Genomic DNA, 17,012 nt, shown 5'->3' on the forward strand with positions numbered 1-17,012 from the left:
ATTTTGCCTGAAATAAATATTGTGCTTTAAATATATTGTACAAAATGATCGCTCTGTTGAGGTTAATTGAAAATCTATATCCAATGGCACAACATTTTTGCAAATTATATTTATGACGATGTTTATGTCAGATGATATTTCTGCATACTGTATTTGGCAGAGCGTCGGCTTCCGTAAACTGGAGACAGACTATGCTCAGGTGATGCTGCACCGCCCCCAAGCAATGGAGTTTCGGCGTCTTCGAGTCACGCTTGTGTAGGTCCGGAGGTCCGGCCTACGGCCCCTGAAAAAGCAAAAGAAAATAAAAAGGAGCCTTGGAAAGCACGAAGCTTATGCTTGTAGCCCCTTGCGGCTTTAAAACCGAAACGCGGTTGTTTTCGACACAATATTGTTTTCCTTCCTTCCTTCCCAACTGGCAGCCAGGCTGTAATGGATATTGCGGGCATATTGCTAACGGTGGAGATAGAGGCGGATGAAGATTGCAGTGGCTGAATCCTGCCGCAGCTGACAGCTTCTTTCTCTGAACTGGTATCAGAGCAAACAGGAGACGTTTGTGACAAGGGTTCCAGTGACGGCCAGCAGCAGGGGAACGCGGACATCGCCGCCGTGAGTGCAACGGCCAGCATTGCCTACAGTACCCAGAAGCCCTAGGGCTTGCCATGACGCAAGACCAGCGCGCCCGGAGGCGCTTAAAGCTCCCTGCCGCCTCCCGCAGCGCGGGTTCCAGTGACGGCCAGCAGCAGGGGAACGCGGACATCGCCGCCGTGAGGGCAACGGCCAGCATTGCCTACAGTACCCAGACGCCCTAGCTTGGGGCTTGCCGTGACGCAAGACCAGCGCGCCCGGAGGCGCTTAAAGCTCCCTGCAGCCTCCCGCAGCGCGGGACGCGCCCGGGCAAAGCCCGGGCCAAGGGCAGGCCCGTCCTTGCCCGTCGTCGCCAGGAGGAGGCAGGGCAGGGCCCCCTCCCTAACTATTGGTACCTCATCTGGATCCTATATACGGCAATTCAAGGGAAGGTATTGTACTGATATAGCCCTGTGTATTCATGACACACAAGGGAACTGTTAACTATTTTCCACCCATTACCGGCTACTTGTAGTCCTTCTCAGACATTTACCTGGCAGCTCCCTTCGCAGCCACGTCTTCGGACTATTTTATTTCACATGATCTAATATAGTGGGCTTTTTAACTTTTTACCCCATTTTGGGATTGTACTTCTTACTAGCATGTGTCACTTTAATTGAGGCCTATTTATCCTACATATGCACTTTATATCCAAGAGGCTGCTTACTGTTTGACATCTTAAGTTCATTACCTTATCCTAGTACTGTTTTTTTTTTCTGCTAGCACGTGCCACTTTAATTGAGGCCTATTTACTTTGCATTTGCACTTTATATTTAAGAGGCTGTTCATTGCCTGATACTTTAAGTTAATTATCATATCGCAGTACTGTTTTCTCCGCCAGCACATACGTTTTTTATAACCTAGTTAAGGTTTTACTATTGTAAAAGTCAGTCAATTCTAGATCCTGTTGAAAAGTACCTTAGTTTTAATCATGAAGAAGCTTACTACCAAAGCTCAGTGTTATCCTCCACCAGCAGATATACCCCCACTTCTACCCCAAACTTCTATCGATAAAATGCTACAAAGAGCAATAGGGGTGGTAGCAACAGAAATTGAGCGGACGGAGCGTAGATTATCCATAACCCCAGACCTACAAGAATTATGTGCTGATCCCAGTTCTGTAACCTTGTTTAGTGACACCTCGGCCACTCCAACAGTGTCTTTATCATGCACTCAACAATCAAGGAGGTTGGCACTATTCCGAAAATATTCTTGGGGAAGAAGGGCCCGGCTAGAGGCGCTAAAAAGTGCACCTCAGGTAGGCCCAATACAAGGATCTCTAAACTAGGGGCAAAGAGAAAAAAAATTGAGGGAGATTCTTTATTGGACAATGAGGGTGATTTAGCACCCCAAATTGTTAGTGAGGTCCAGGAAAAAATAGATTATATAGAACCCCCGTGGTTCCCTACCTTATTGAAGTCCCTTCAGTTACAATTAAAAAATTTGTTAGAAGAGGAGTTTACCCACATCCATGCACGTCTAGATAAGTTAACACTCCTAAAAGGGCACAGAAAAGATAAGGAAGTTGTTCCAATTCCCAGAGATACAGTAGTAGTTAAAGAGGTCTCTGCTGGGCCCAGGCCTTCCTTGAGAAGGGCCGGAAGTACAGACGAGGCAAGGGGAAATTGCACTAGCACCTCTGCAAGTAAAAACAATACAAGAGGCCCACCAGTAGATATAGTAGGTATTAGGGGCTGTTCTGTTAGTGAGGGTACAGGTATAGTTGAAAGCCTGCCGTCCAAGCTGCCGGCAGAAGAAGCGCTTAAGTCCCGTAATCTGCCGATCCTCGATCTACCACCTGCCTCAGTTCCGTATGTAGCTATCCTCTCCGGGGTTCCTTCTCCGACCTCGGGACTGATAGAGACTCATATCGAACTAAAAAATAAATGTCTCCATCTTTTCTCTAGCAGAGGGTTCAAAATAAATCCCAATTACATTTTGATGACACGCAGAGTTGATTGGTTAGGAAATAGGCCCAAAGATATTGAAGGAGAGTGTATTATATATAGTAAATCTTAGGAAACCACATATAACACATTACATTCACTGTAATTTTGATCCTAGAGGCACACGTATTAAGTGCCTTCCACTTACTTATTTTTATGTGGATGGGACTACGAAGAGGGTAGATCGAGGCATTGGGTTTCAGGACTGGCAAACAGTGTACCCCCTTCGAAGGCAGAACCTCATGCGCCCACAACAATATCAGTTTAACATTCCACTACAAAACAGATTCCGGTTACTTGATGAGGTTGATTGACTAGGGGGGAAATTAAAAGAAGGTATAGTAGAAAATCTTGAAGATGATATACTGTTGAAGGCTGGTCCACAGTCATCAGAAGGATTATGTCCAAGTAGCTTATGTACTGTACCTCCCTTAAGTTGGAGGGCAATACCATCTCCACCGCAATCTCCTGATAGCATAGAGTCATTAACCACAAAAGTGATGGCACCTATTCCTGACATAGCTAATATGGAGATCATATACCCAGGGAATATAGCTACATCTACACTGTCGGCCAGTTTCAGACCTAATCTTAAGATAGTGTCGTGGAATATTGCTGGCCTAAAAAACAAATGGAACTGCCCCGAATGGGGAAAATCTATAGACTCATACGATATATGTATGTTTTAGGAAACCTGGGCAGTCGAGGACTATGTGCGCACAGGTTTCGCTTCCTTTTTTACCCCAGCTACTTCTAATGGAAAGGGCAGGCCCTCTGGAGGTCTTGCAACATGGATTGGGAGCCATCTGGGGTGCGAAATCTCAACTGAGGCACAGACAGGATAAGATATTCTTAGCCTAAACGTAACATTCAATAAAAAAAATTAAATTAATCTAATCAATGTATATTCGAGGCCAGTAAAGAATGGTAGGGAGTCTCCTACCTTGGAACAGCTTGATACAGTAATAGAAGGCTTAATTAAAGAGGGGTTGATCTTAATTGGTGGCGATTTGAATTGCCACTTTGAACCAATCAAAGACCTTGATGACTCCTATGCACGGGAAGAAGATGAGATTTGGGCAATCCCTGAGATCACTAGCCCCCCGGTTCGTGCATGGACAGCTTTGGCCCTACAAATAAAAGCTTTGACCCTTAAATACTCCCTTCGGGCCTGCAATGGCCGTTTTAATTCTGATACCCCTGATAAATGCACTTACAATAGAATTGGACATGAGTCAATATTGGACTATGTCCTGATTGAATGCAAGGGCTGGTCTATGATTGCTGATTTTATTATACTTCCCAGGCATGATAGTGACCATAATGCCCTAACAGTATCTTTAACATGTCCTATACATAGTGGCCACACTGAGCCAGAATATTCAATCAGGAAGGATTTATTTCTCTCCAATAATAAGACGAAGGTAAAGTGGTCACAGATGGAGAGGTGCGACAAAAATATGGTCACACTATATGAGAGCATAATTCCTGATTTTGAGCAATTGTATGACCACCTGGATGCTAGTATTAGCCCTGACCTATTTTCCAAAGTTGGAGCTGTGAATGATAATATTTTTTATAAGCTAAGGCAGGTATTTAGTAAAGCAAATCCTACCTCTAATAGGGGTTATAAAAAAGTGGTGACTTGGTTTGATAAAAGCTGTGCCGTAGCTAAAAAAGCCCTCATCGCAGCGATTAAAGATAGGTCCCAAACCAATATTAAATTAACTAGGGCCCAATACGAAAAAGAGCATTATTGCTGCCAAGACAACATGGGGTATAGCACAGTGGGACAAAATGAAAAGTGCCCTTGAATGTAAGGATGTTAAGGGCTTTTGGAACTTGGTTGCTACTGGATCTAGAGAAGGGCGGACACCCCTGGAACCCAATATTGCAGCTGAAAGCTGGGTCCTTCACTACCGGGCCCTTTATTCTTTGGAGCCTGATAGTGCAGTTTATAGAAGTTCAATACCTAATAGTCCCCATAGTTTAAAACTAGATCCTCACCTGATTTCTATTAAAGAGGTAGAAATTTCTATTGATAGAATTATTCCAGGAAAAGCGCCAGGTCTAGATTATGTCCCGGGCGAACTTTTTAAGAGAGAGCCTAAAATTTGGGGTCCATTTTTATGTGTGATTTTTAACACTATTTTACTTGGGATGGACATACCTGAATCATGGCTAGGGGCAGAGGTTATCCCTATATTCAAAAAAGGCTCCCCACTTCTCCCATGTAATTATAGGCCAATCAGTTTGCTTGACGTCTCGCAAAAGGTCTTTTCCAGAATTATCCTAGATCGAGTCCAAACCTGGTTAGAGGAAAATGAAATTCTGTCCCATCTCCAGGCTGGGTTTAGATCGAAAATTTCAACATTAGATCAGGTATTTAGGCTCCAGCTCCTCTACTGGAAAACGGTGGAGGTAGAAAGGGGGAGTCTCTATCTGGTCTTTGTTGATTTGAAAAGTGGCTTCGACATGGTACCTAGAAAAGCACTTTGGAGGGTGCTGCGGGAGTTGGGGCTTCCCCCCCTACCTCCTTGAGACAATAAAACGCCTCCATGAAGGGAACTATGCAAGAGTGAGATATGGGAAAAATGGGGATCTTACCAATCCTATCCCAGTAGAGAGGGGAGTGAGACAGGGGTGTGTCTTAGCTCCTACACTTTTCTGCATATACATCAACGGTCTGGTGCACGCCCTGCGCCAATGCGAGAATATTGATGCACCTAGGTTGGCGCAGGGTCTTGTACCGGCGTTTATGTTTGCAGACGACACACTCCTTCTCTCTAAAACCCCTATGGGGCTCCAGAGTATTTTGGACAGGTTTTTAAGCTTTTGCAAGGATAGTGGTTTAGAGATCAATGTACAAAAGACTAAATATCTGGTCTTTAATCCACGAAAATACACCCATCCTGGTCCTCCCCTGAAAGGAGTTCCTCTAGAAAGAGTTCAGGAATTTGAGTATCTGGGGGTGACCTTAAATGAAAAAATGCTCTGGGCCACCCAATTAACCAAGGCTAATCTCAAATCAACTACAAACACTACATGAAGGTCCTAAGTCGAAAAATAAACAAAATGCCGCATGATGCTGTATGTGCTGTCCCTTACGTCAAAACATTAAAGCATTACTGCATCACTAGGCAGGAAGATTAAAGGGTCTATCGGGCCACCCTTAATGGCGGAGCTTCGTCATGTACGACCCTCGGGGATCAGAGTCAGGGCCCCTACTCTCTTGAGCCACCCGGCTCTACTGGGTACCCGTCCCAATGATCCCCAACAAAGGAAATCTCCTGCCAAAAGTGTGCAACAATATTTCAAAGAATACAAAAAAGTGCAGTGCGATAATGTGATAGTGTTCTAAAAATGACTACGTGGTCAAAAAATCTGTTTAATGTGGATTGACCAGGTGTCATGTCTAAAAAACCAAATTAGTCAAAAAACTTATATATGACTACTTCCTGACTTGGTCTGTCTTGGTCGACATGTTTCAGCCGATCTGGTTGTTTTACCCGGCTTTCTTCAGGACCTATTAATTGGTGTCAAAAAAAGGCTACTGCAGGATCAATTTGGTAAACAATAGTGTAAATCAAATTCAAAGAATTCTCGTGAAAAAATGTTATGTGGCCAAAGCCACCCTACCAGACTAGCATGGTTTATGCTTTGATTAGGTGTAGTCACCTCTTCTTCTTTCCTAAAAGAGAAGATAGTAGGGGTCACAAATGATTTATGATGGGGTTTACACAGAACAAAACAGCATCAGCGACTAATGTTTAATAGTGCCTCTCTTGGGCACTACTTAGTTTATAGTATGGCTACCAAATGGTCCATATGAAAAGAGAACATTCTCTCAAAACATGCAGGATTGTAACTCATCCAGCGTTCTGTGGGAGAAAAGCCTCACCTCACCCGGCAGATTGCTCGGTATAGGAGGCACCGCTCTGTTAAAAATAATAAGGACACAAGAGAACGGGTTGTATAAACATATGCCAGTACTCAATGGTCCCTACATACAAGTTAACAAAGAACCAATCAACTCTTGACTCACAGACCAACACACCCAATGCCTGACAAAACTGAGCCATGCACATTATTTCACTTTGAGTCTGCTTGGTGGTGATATCTTCCAAAGCATTATTCGAATAAAGTCTAAACATATCACCATCTTATATGGTCATTTCAAATCAACAGTATACACCTCTGTTTACTGCTCAGGGTGTAGAGGTTAGAATGGTAGAAAAACATGATAGAAAAACAGAGGGTGATGCTATATCAAAGACCTAATCACAGAGGTTCAAAGTTCACCCATGCTGGTAATCTCGCATGTATTATCTTCAAAACAATCCTGAATCAAGGTACACAGTTACTCAATGCCTTACCTATCCGTCGAGACCTCAAACTGGACCTCGAGCAGTCTGGGAGGTAGCGACGTCTAGGTATAGGCTCCTTAAATAGCCGCTCCTGTTAATTGGGATTCGCGCCAAACTGCAGGTGTTGTGTTTCAAACTCTGCTGAGGGTAAATCATTACAGCGACGCGCATGCATGAATACAAAGTCGCCACTCCCAATAATCAGGGTTGGCCACAGAAAGCATGCGTCGCATAGTATATGTTGCGCGTGTATTGAGACACTCACGCTGCTCTGACTGCGCATGCGCAGCCCGAAATGTCACCAACAGCTGCGCGTGCGCAGTATCTCCGATCAATCGCGGCAGTGATTCGCGAAAACAACATGTTGTCCACTTATACTCCCCTAGGAACTACTACAGTGTACGCGCCAGTGTGGACACAGTACCGGATTCACAAGTCCCAAGACGGAAACATAAAGAAAACAAAGCAGGAAAAAACCTAGGCAGTGATCATCTTGGTCGTTATTACACAATGTATAACCACACCCATACAAGCCAAACGTCGCCTAAAAAGCCACTACACACCGCGCATGCGTAGTGATGCAAACCGAGCAGAGCATACAGTGTGTCGACACTGTTCAATCGTGCATCATACAGTCAAGAATTCTTGGTGCATGCAATACCAAACAATGTGCAGAACACGCGATGTTTTCACTGTTGGCAAGCACATCGTGTTGTTTATTTTGACTCTATGTCATAATATATCTCCTGAACATTGTGATTTGTACGCTAGTGTGAACATGGTGTAAGACTTGGAGGGGAGGCCAGCCTAATTACTTCTCCAAAATCTGGATCGGAGGTTGTACTACCTCAATCAGTGTTAATTAAGCGAAACCATTGTTGAGGTATTATTCTGGACAATAGGGTACAGCATCTCAGTTAAATTACCCAAGTCTATCGGTGGAACAGGGCCCAACCGGGGCTAAAATATTAATGTAAGTATCCTACCTCTTAGGGTAAGTGTACTAAATCCCAGAGCAGTATAGGCACCTGTAGGGAACAACATAATGTTATTTGTAGCAGGATTAGCGAACTGTAACGTATGTTATCTCCCTAAGTAGGTATACAAGTCCAAATCTCTCTACTAGTGTAGTCCTAGTTGTAGTCAAACTAGTTGATATCATCTAGATCTGTTGAAAGTAGGTATATTCAAGCTGTAATTGGAAATAGACCAGGTCTCCTTAGATGTCCCAATCCATATAGTACTACGTGTCACACCGCCCAATGGCCCTCCAAAATCTCTGTGGCAGAATGGCAATGTATAGGATAGTCCACTCACTGGTAATCAGTTACAGAACGAAGGAAGTTGTACACATACAGTGGCCATTCAGAAAGCGAGGGGTTGACAATCAAATGGATGTCCACGGAATGTTGTCGTTGAGTCCATGTGTGTCCGTTTTCATTTTAAAAATCCATTTCTGCTCTTTCACAAATAGAAATTTTGAGATGTCACTCACATGTGAGGGAATGAGCGGTCGTTCAAGCACAATCCATCTCATGTCGTCTGCTCTATGATGTTTTGCAAGAAAGTGGTCTGTCAGACATGTAGACTGTTTTCTGCACCGGATCGTGCTCTTGTGCTCGCTGATACGGAGCTTAATCTTCCTTGTTGTGTGGCCAATGTAATGCAGAGAGCAAGGGCACGTGATCATATAGATCACGCTCTCTGAATTACAGTTCGTATGGCTGGTCAGAATCCAAGGCCGTGCCGTACCTATATCAACGGAGGTGGTTTTTGAAGTCTGAGGGCAGACACTACACGACCCACATGGGTAGTGTCCCCTTACTGGTGGTAATGACCACAACGTGTTTTCACCCCGTATTTGTTCAGTCCGTGGTCGTGTGTGGACTAGACTATTGCGCAGACTGGGACCTTTTATGAAAGCAAACAGAGGAGACGGAATGTTCTCTGCGGCCACGTTCAAAATGTGCCAATGCTTCCGTATCATCTTCTGCAGATTGTTTGAAAGGGTGCAGAAGGTAGTCACAAAAGTGAGCCTCTCATTAGGTGTCCTCATTGTGCTATTGTCCAAAAGGGCATCACGATGGTTATTGGATGCTCTTTTCCAAGCCTGTCGTACAAGTCTCCTGGGGTACTGGCGTGATTGCAAGTGATTAGCCAATACCTCTGCATGTTTGTGAAAGAGGTCTTTAGTGGAACAATTCCGTCTAACACGCAGAAACTGACCCACCGGGAGGTTCTCTCTTAAGGCCCTCGGATGGTGACTGTTGAATGACAAGAGAGAATTCCTGGACATTGGTTTCTTAAACAGCTCACAGTGTAACGAATTGCCAATAGGGAAGATTGATATGTCAAGAAAAGACAAGCGTTGTTTGTCAAACTCTATCGTGAATTTCAGGAAAGTGTTTTGCTCATTAAGCCAGGCATGAAAGGCCTGAATCTCAAGGCTGGAGCCCCGCCACACCACCAAAATATCATCTATGTACCTCTTCCACAACACCAGATGTTCAAAGAAAGGGTTGTTGTGGTTCAGTACATGTTGTTGTTCAAAGAGGTGTACATAGAGGTTGGCGAGGCTCGGCGCAAAAACACTCCCCATCGATGTACCAGAAATTTGTAAAAAGATCTGGTCCTCGAAACGAAAAAAGTTTTCGGTCATCGCTATTCTAGCGCACTGCATAATGAAATGGACCGGTGTTATGCTGTCAAGATCCCGTCTTTCCAGGAGCCCTCTGATGGACTCAAGGGTCTCCATTTGCGGGATTAATATTTTAGCCCCGTTGGGCCCTGTTCCACCGATAGACTTGGGTAATTTAACTGAGATGCTGTACCCTATTGTCCAGAATAATACCTCAACAATGGTTTCGCTTAATTAACACTGATTGAGGTAGTACAACCTCCGATCCAGATTTTGGAGAAGTAATTAGGCTGGCCTCCCCTCCAAGTCTTACACCATGTTCACACTAGCGTACAAATCACAATGTTCAGGAGATATATTATGACATAGAGTCAAAATAAACAACACGATGTGCTTGCCAACAGTGAAAACATCGCGTGTTCTGCACATTGTTTGGTATTGCATGCACCAAGAATTCTTGACTGTATGATGCACGATTGAACAGTGTCGACACACTGTATGCTCTGCTCGGTTTGCATCACTACGCATGCGCGGTGTGTAGTGGCTTTTTAGGCGACGTTTGGCTTGTATGGGTGTGGTTATACATTGTGTAATAACGACCAAGATGATCACTGCCTAGGTTTTTTCCTGCTTTGTTTTCTTTATGTTTCCGTCTTGGGACTTGTGAATCCGGTACTGTGTCCACACTGGCGCGTACACTGTAGTAGTTCCTAGGGGAGTATAAGTGGACAACATGTTGTTTTCGCGAATCACTGCCGCGATTGATCGGAGATACTGCGCACGCGCAGCTGTTGGTGACATTTCGGGCTGCGCATGCGCAGTCAGAGCAGCGTGAGTGTCTCAATACACGCGCAACATATACTATGCGACGCATGCTTTCTGTGGCCAACCCTGATTATTGGGAGTGGCGACTTTGTATTCATGCATGCGCGTCGCTGTAATGATTTACCCTCAGCAGAGTTTGAAACACAAACCATGCTAGTCTGGTAGGGTGGCTTTGGCCACATAACATTTTTTCACGAGAATTCTTTGAATTTGATTTACACTATTGTTTACCAAATTGATCCTGCAGTAGCCTTTTTTTGACACCAATTAATAGGTCCTGAAGAAAGCTGGGTAAAACAACCAGATCGGCTGAAACATGTCGACCAAGACAGACCAAGTCAGGAAGTAGTCATATATAAGTTTTTTGACTAATTTGGTTTTTTAGACATGACACCTGGTCAATCCACATTAAACAGATTTTTTGACCACGTAGTCATTTTTAGAACACTATCACATTATCGCACTGCACTTTTTTGTATTCTTTGAAATATTGTTGCACACTTTTGGCAGGAGATTTCCTTTGTTGGGGATCATTGGGACGGGTACCCAGTAGAGCCGGGTGGCTCAAGAGAGTAGGGGCCCTGACTCTGATCCCCGAGGGTCGTACATGACGAAGCTCTGCCATTAAGGGTGGCCCGATAGACCCTTTAATCTTCCTGCCTAGTGATGCAGTAATGCTTTAATGTTTTGACGTAAGGGACAGCACATACAGCATCATGCGGCATTTTGTTTATTTTTCGACTTAGGACCTTCATGTAGTGTTTGTAGATATGCTTTGGGGACTGAAGGTAGTATAGTCGGTAAACTGGTCCCCCTTAGACCCTTTTGTAGAGATTTTGTGTAATCTCAAATTAATCCAAACCTTAGGGGGTCTAGCAAAATTTTTTAAGAACACACATTACAAACCACTAAGTCCCGTGATAGAAATTTATAAAACCCAGATAAGAAGTGCTACTTTATATGGTGCCGAGATTTGGGGACATTCTACAACTAACTCTATTACAATCACCGAGAACAAGTTTCTCAGGTGGTTAGTTGGGCTACCACAGAGCACTCCCTTCACTCCTCTGCGCCTAGATCTTGGCGTAAGACCTATCACTAAAGAGGCTGGTTGTAGGCCTCTCCTTTACTGGAGAAGGATTTGGACAACCCCGGAACTAGTGTGATTTAAAAATGAGCTGATTGAGATCCTTAGTACCCCTGGGAGTGGGAGATATCCGTGGCTTGCATATATTAAAAAAAAATCCAATTCTCATGGGGCTTGGCGTTTTATGGGATAATCCAAGTGTCACTTGTTTTAATGTCACACGTAAAAAACTGATCGAAAGGTGCTGGGAGGTACATATGAATAATATGAATACAGGTACCAGATCTGGGCCCATGTCTTCTACATTTTTAGAGTTTAAATGTATATATGCCCTGGAACCAGTCCTTGATGTGATCCAACCCACTCTCGCCAGGAAACTTTTTCTGCAGTTCCGTCATGGATGTCTCCCGCTCCATGCTGTGACGAATAAATGGTCCAACGGTACAGATAAGGGTTGCCCTGCATGTTTAGCTAATGAAGAAACTGATTTACATGTTCTGTTTTTTTGCGAAGGCTATTGTAAAATCCTACGAAGTGAGCTCATAAATTTATGTAGGAATTTGGGCTCTTCACGTTGTATGGAAATTTATAGACTGTTAAAAACAAACACTGATCTTTCTATTGTCTATGCAGTATCCAGATTTTTATATCGCATGTGGTGCATCAGGGCAAATCTTTTGAAAGAGAAATAATTTCTTACTTATTCTTAAAATTTGTAAATATTTTAAACTTGTTTTTTATTCAATGATTTGTAAAATGGACTTTGTATATTGATGTCTCTTTTATGGCTTATGCCGAAATAAAGATATATGGACTGACTGACTGGTATTTTGGCATAAAATCACAAGAAACATGTTTATAATCATCAACTAGCATTGGCCACAATCTCTCTCTGTCTCTTTGACACTTTTTTCCTCTCTCTCCTTTTGCCCATATAGAGCAATCGATGATTGATTGATTGATTGACTAAAAATAATAATAAATAGGTTTTGTTTAAATTCAAAATTCAAATTCAAATATCTTTATTCGATTGTAATCTTTACAATCATAAAAGTTCATGTCACAAATATACAGTCATAAACCAAATTTCATAAAAAAACAGTTAAAAAGTTCATATCACAAATATACAATCATGAGCAAGATTTCACAAATAAACATTAAAAAGGATAAATCCTCCAGTTCCAAATTTAAGACAGCAAAGTTGTGAGACAATAAATTACGAAGTTTGTTATAAAACCAGAACAGCAGACAAATTGAACCAGTTAAAAATATAAATAAGTATACAAGGTTAAAAATAAGGGAGAAGTACATCAATAAAAACAGCATAATTATCCCTCCATACTTTTCCTAAAAATAAGGGCTAATTTCAAAAAACTGCATATATATAGAGTGCAGTCACTATTTAGGAGTTGAAGGTAATAAAGAGCTGGTTTAATCTGTATAAAATTCAACTTTTTTAAGCAAGGCTTTAGATATAACTTCCGTGGTACTGCATAATAAGGACAAATAAATAAAAAGTGCACCAAGTCTTGCGGAGACTTCCCGTCGCAGCCGCAAGCAGGTAGCACTTGCCCTCGGTGTGCCCCTTTCGGAGTTGCCAACAAGAGGTGAATCAAATCAAAACGGAACCTTGTCAATAAAAAGCGTTCAAAGCCAGACATAGGCCATGTTAGGTACGGTTCCATACTTGGGCTTGTTTGGAGTAAAGCATGTTTCCTAACACTAGCTTTCAACAATTCGCCCTCCTCCCGGGCAGAATTCCTTAAGGACAAAAATGATTTTTTCACAAAGGTAACATCAGCTCTAGTTATAGTCTCTGGGTCTGAAAACAAGTCAGGGCGTCCCAATTCCGTGAGGCGGTCATTTATATACCTCAACCATGGTACCTTAAACCTGCCGTCCCAAGTTAAGGCTTCTTTTAATATATCATGTGTGAGAGGTATATCTTTGTTTAGCCAGGAGGTCAGCCAGCATATCATGGGGCTTGCTGCTAATCTATCACTGAGAAAAGGTACACCTAACTCCTCGTGGACCGAGAAGTTTCCGGTACCCCTTGGCAGCCTCAAAACCTTCTTTAGAAAATTGTTTTCTGCAATCTCCAGGGCTTGCGTTTGACTATAACCCCAGAGCTCGCTGCCATAGCAGGCAATGGCAACACTCTTAGCTTGATAAAGTTTAAGTAAAGCAGCCACCGGGCTATTGCCCATTTTTCTAGCAAACCCGAGAATGGCTGCATTTGTGCGTGTTACCTCGCCCTTCTTTTTTATAACAGCTGGGCCCCAGGTTAATTGATTATCAAGTAAAACCCCGAGGTATGAGAAGGTTTTAGAATTTGGGATTTTTTCCCCATTTATGGAAAACACATTAGGCTGTAGGATCGTTACTATCTGAATTAATATGGGTGGGGGAAAGGTTCTTATCATGGACAGGGTTACTAGATTTAAAATCAATACACATAGAAGTAGCTGAAAAATCATACAGTCAGTCAACACCCTCTAAGCCATTACGCTCATAGAGGGCGTTGAATCTATTAGAGATAGGAACATTATATTGGATATTAGGATATGTCAATTGGGGAGTATTATGATTATTATATAATCCATTTAAATCCTCCCAATTCTCAGGATAGAATGTTGAGAAGTTAGCTTTGCTGGACATACCTAGTAAATCATTTCTAGAATGACTTCGATCCTTTATGGTAAAGGGTTCATAATTCCTCGAGGTTGCACCATTGTAAATTGAATTATGCATGGTGTAATTTGCCCCAACCTCAATGTTAGGATGAATGTTGCTATCATTCCTTGGAGGATAGAAATAGCTTAAGTCCTTAGTACGGATTAGACTATGGATCAAATTATCCTTCCAGCTGGTAATATGCCTAACCGCTCGTTTGTCAATAAACGTGACAATAATGCAGTCTCCCTCGGTTGATTTGAATCTATGGCCCACCCAATCGACTCTCCTGACATTTGTGATCTTACCACTGATATGACGAGGGAGCGGCCTATGGCTGGTTAGCCAATGACTAACTTTGTTCTTCAAATCACCATATCTCTCCGTCTTTCCCAATTCTAATTGCGGTACACCTATCATCACTATGGTGTAAAATTGGGATTCAGGGGGAAGATTAATGTGAATGGGTTTCTTATTTTGTTTGGGTTGCACGTACTTTTGCGCTGGTCGTATATTATCAGTTGATGGTACTGTAAAAGTAGACCTGACTGGCTCAGCCTGGGCATCAGGAGTTGCGGTAGATGTGCCTTCCGTGGCCCATTCACTTTCGTCACTATTGGATGAGAGTCCCATCGTGGTAATAGGCATAGCCGGGGAGATTAAAGCGGTATTACATATACTTATATGTTGATTAGAATTAATCTGGGCTTTGGAATTCGGTAGCAAGGAAGTTTTTAAGTTATGACCCAAGGTTTCTAAGTTATCTGTCTGAGTGGAGATATTAGTACAATTAGACAAATTAGTAACTTCCTTAGGTTGAAATTTATCTAGATTCATTAAAATTTGTTCTAATCTAGATATTTTCTCATTTATAGGATGGAGAAGGGATTTAATCATCTGTTCCAATCTCGATGAATATGATTTATCAATTACACACACCTCCTCAGTCTGTGTTGTCTCATTTATAACAACTTTGCTAGTCGTAAACGAATTTTCATTATGCAATGTTACCACTTGCTCAACAGCTTTTGTAGTTAAGTTAGAGGTACTGGATGTTTGTTTAGCCAATCTAAAGTTTGACCATACATCTTTAACTGAAGATTTATATTTGCCTATAGGTTTATATGTCTTCCTCATGATTGATTTTGGTTTCGTTTTTTTCCTTCCATAGCGCAGACTCTTTAATTTTGGAGAAGGAGATTTATCTGCACTTATGAGGTTAGTTAAAAGAGAGCTTTCCGCAAGAACGGCCCCTGGGGGAGTCAGTGACTTGTTTCCTAAGTATGATACACATGGAATATCCTCACCGGTAGGGGCAGATTGGGGGCTGCCTTCATTACTGGTAGGTACAATTGGAGGGTTTAGAGACGTATTTCTTCTACAGCTATTACCATTAGGCAGTCCCGAGAAGGACTGCAGTAATAACGAGTCCTCTACACTAATAATAGACTCCGCGGTGTTATTCTGCACAGAAGTGTGCATAGACAAATTAGGGAAACACAAGTTAGGAGTAAGTGAGAGGCGTCTCTCCGTGTTTTGGATTGCATCGGCAACCACTCCGATGGTTTTTTGCAGCATTAGATCTATTGCTGTAAGAGATGGTAATGGTGTTACTGGCACGGACTTATTTCTTGTTGTTGATCTAGTCGCCATAGTGGTCTTTCTCGACTTGGTCATAATAAACTAGATGTTCACCTAGTTAAATATACATAAGATACAGGTGTCGAGGTAAAACAGATTAGGGTTTCCTAGGGACACACATCTGCCCTATAGCATTTACGTCTCACGGTGATATCACCTTCCGGCAGTGGTACCAGGATGCAAGATGTTAGGGGGGTTGCCCGTCCCGTCTCCTTCAGACCCCTGAGGGCCACAGAGGGCCCGCCCTTTGCCCGGGCTTAGCCCGGCGCTGCCCGCGCGCGGTCCCGCGACGCGGGGAGTGTCCTCCAAATTTATATGCCTCCTGGCGCCAAATCGGTGGTGTCAATGACGGCTTCCTGCCGCTAAGGATCTTGGGAGTGGTAGTCCCTCCCGCTCTGCGACCGCGCCGGTGCAAGAAGGCGCGGCGGCGGGGAGAGACCCACAGGGCAGCAGGAGAGTGCAGAGCAGCAGTAGACCTTTCAGCCAGGTAAAGATTACGTTTTTATCAGCAGCACGCCCGCTCTGCCGGGAGAGTCCTCCAAATTTATATGCCTCCTGGCGCCAAATCGGTGGTGTCAATGACGGCTTCCTGCCGCTAAGGATCTTGGGAGTGGTAGTCCCTCCCGCTCTGCGACCGCGCCGGTGCAAGAAGGCGCGGCGGCGGGGAGAGACCCACAGGGCAGCAGGAGAGTGCAGAGCAGCAGTAGACCTTTCAGCCAGGTAAAGATTACGTTTTTATCAGCAGCACGCCCGCTCTGCCGGGAGAGTCCTCCAAATTTATATGCCTCCTGGCGCCAAATCGGTGGTGTCAATGACGGCTTCCTGCCGCTAAGGATCTTGGGAGTGGTAGTCCCTCCCGCTCTGCGACCGCGCCGGTGCAAGAAGGCGCGGCGGCGGGGAGAGACCCACAGGGCAGCAGGAGAGTGCAGAGCAGCAGTAGACCTTTCAGCCAGGTAAAGATTACGTTTTTATCAGCAGCACGCCCGCTCTGCCGGGAGAGTCCTCCAAATTTATATGCCTCCTGGCGCCAAATCGGTGGTGTCAATGACGGCTTCCTGCCGCTAAGGATCTTGGGAGTGGTAGTCCCTCCCGCTCTGCGACCGCGCCGGTGCAAGAAGGCGCGGCGGCGGGGAGAGACCCACAGGGCAGCAGGAGAGTGCAGAGCAGCAGTAGACCTTTCAGCCAGGTAAAGATTACGTTTTTATCAGCAG

At 43.7% G+C, this 17,012-nt stretch overlaps 1 protein-coding gene across 5 annotated transcripts in view; it reads left to right on the forward strand.

Annotated features, from left to right (window-relative positions):
- The window catches only part of REXO5 (RNA exonuclease 5), a 407,232-nt gene that overhangs the window by 1,665 nt on the left and 388,555 nt on the right, over window positions 1–17,012 (forward strand). Inside the window, exon 1 of one of the 5 annotated variants that reach the window (XM_085629096.1) lies at window positions 15,360–15,378. The exons of the other annotated variants lie outside the window; for them this stretch is intronic. The gene's annotated coding sequence lies outside the window, so the exon portion shown is untranslated. Of the gene's footprint in view, window positions 1–15,359; window positions 15,379–17,012 lie in introns of those variants that run through there. 5 annotated transcript variants of the gene reach the window in all.

This window comes from Triturus cristatus, chromosome 10 (assembly GCF_964204655.1).
Source record: "Triturus cristatus chromosome 10, aTriCri1.1, whole genome shotgun sequence".
Lineage (NCBI taxonomy): Eukaryota > Metazoa > Chordata > Amphibia > Caudata > Salamandridae > Triturus > Triturus cristatus.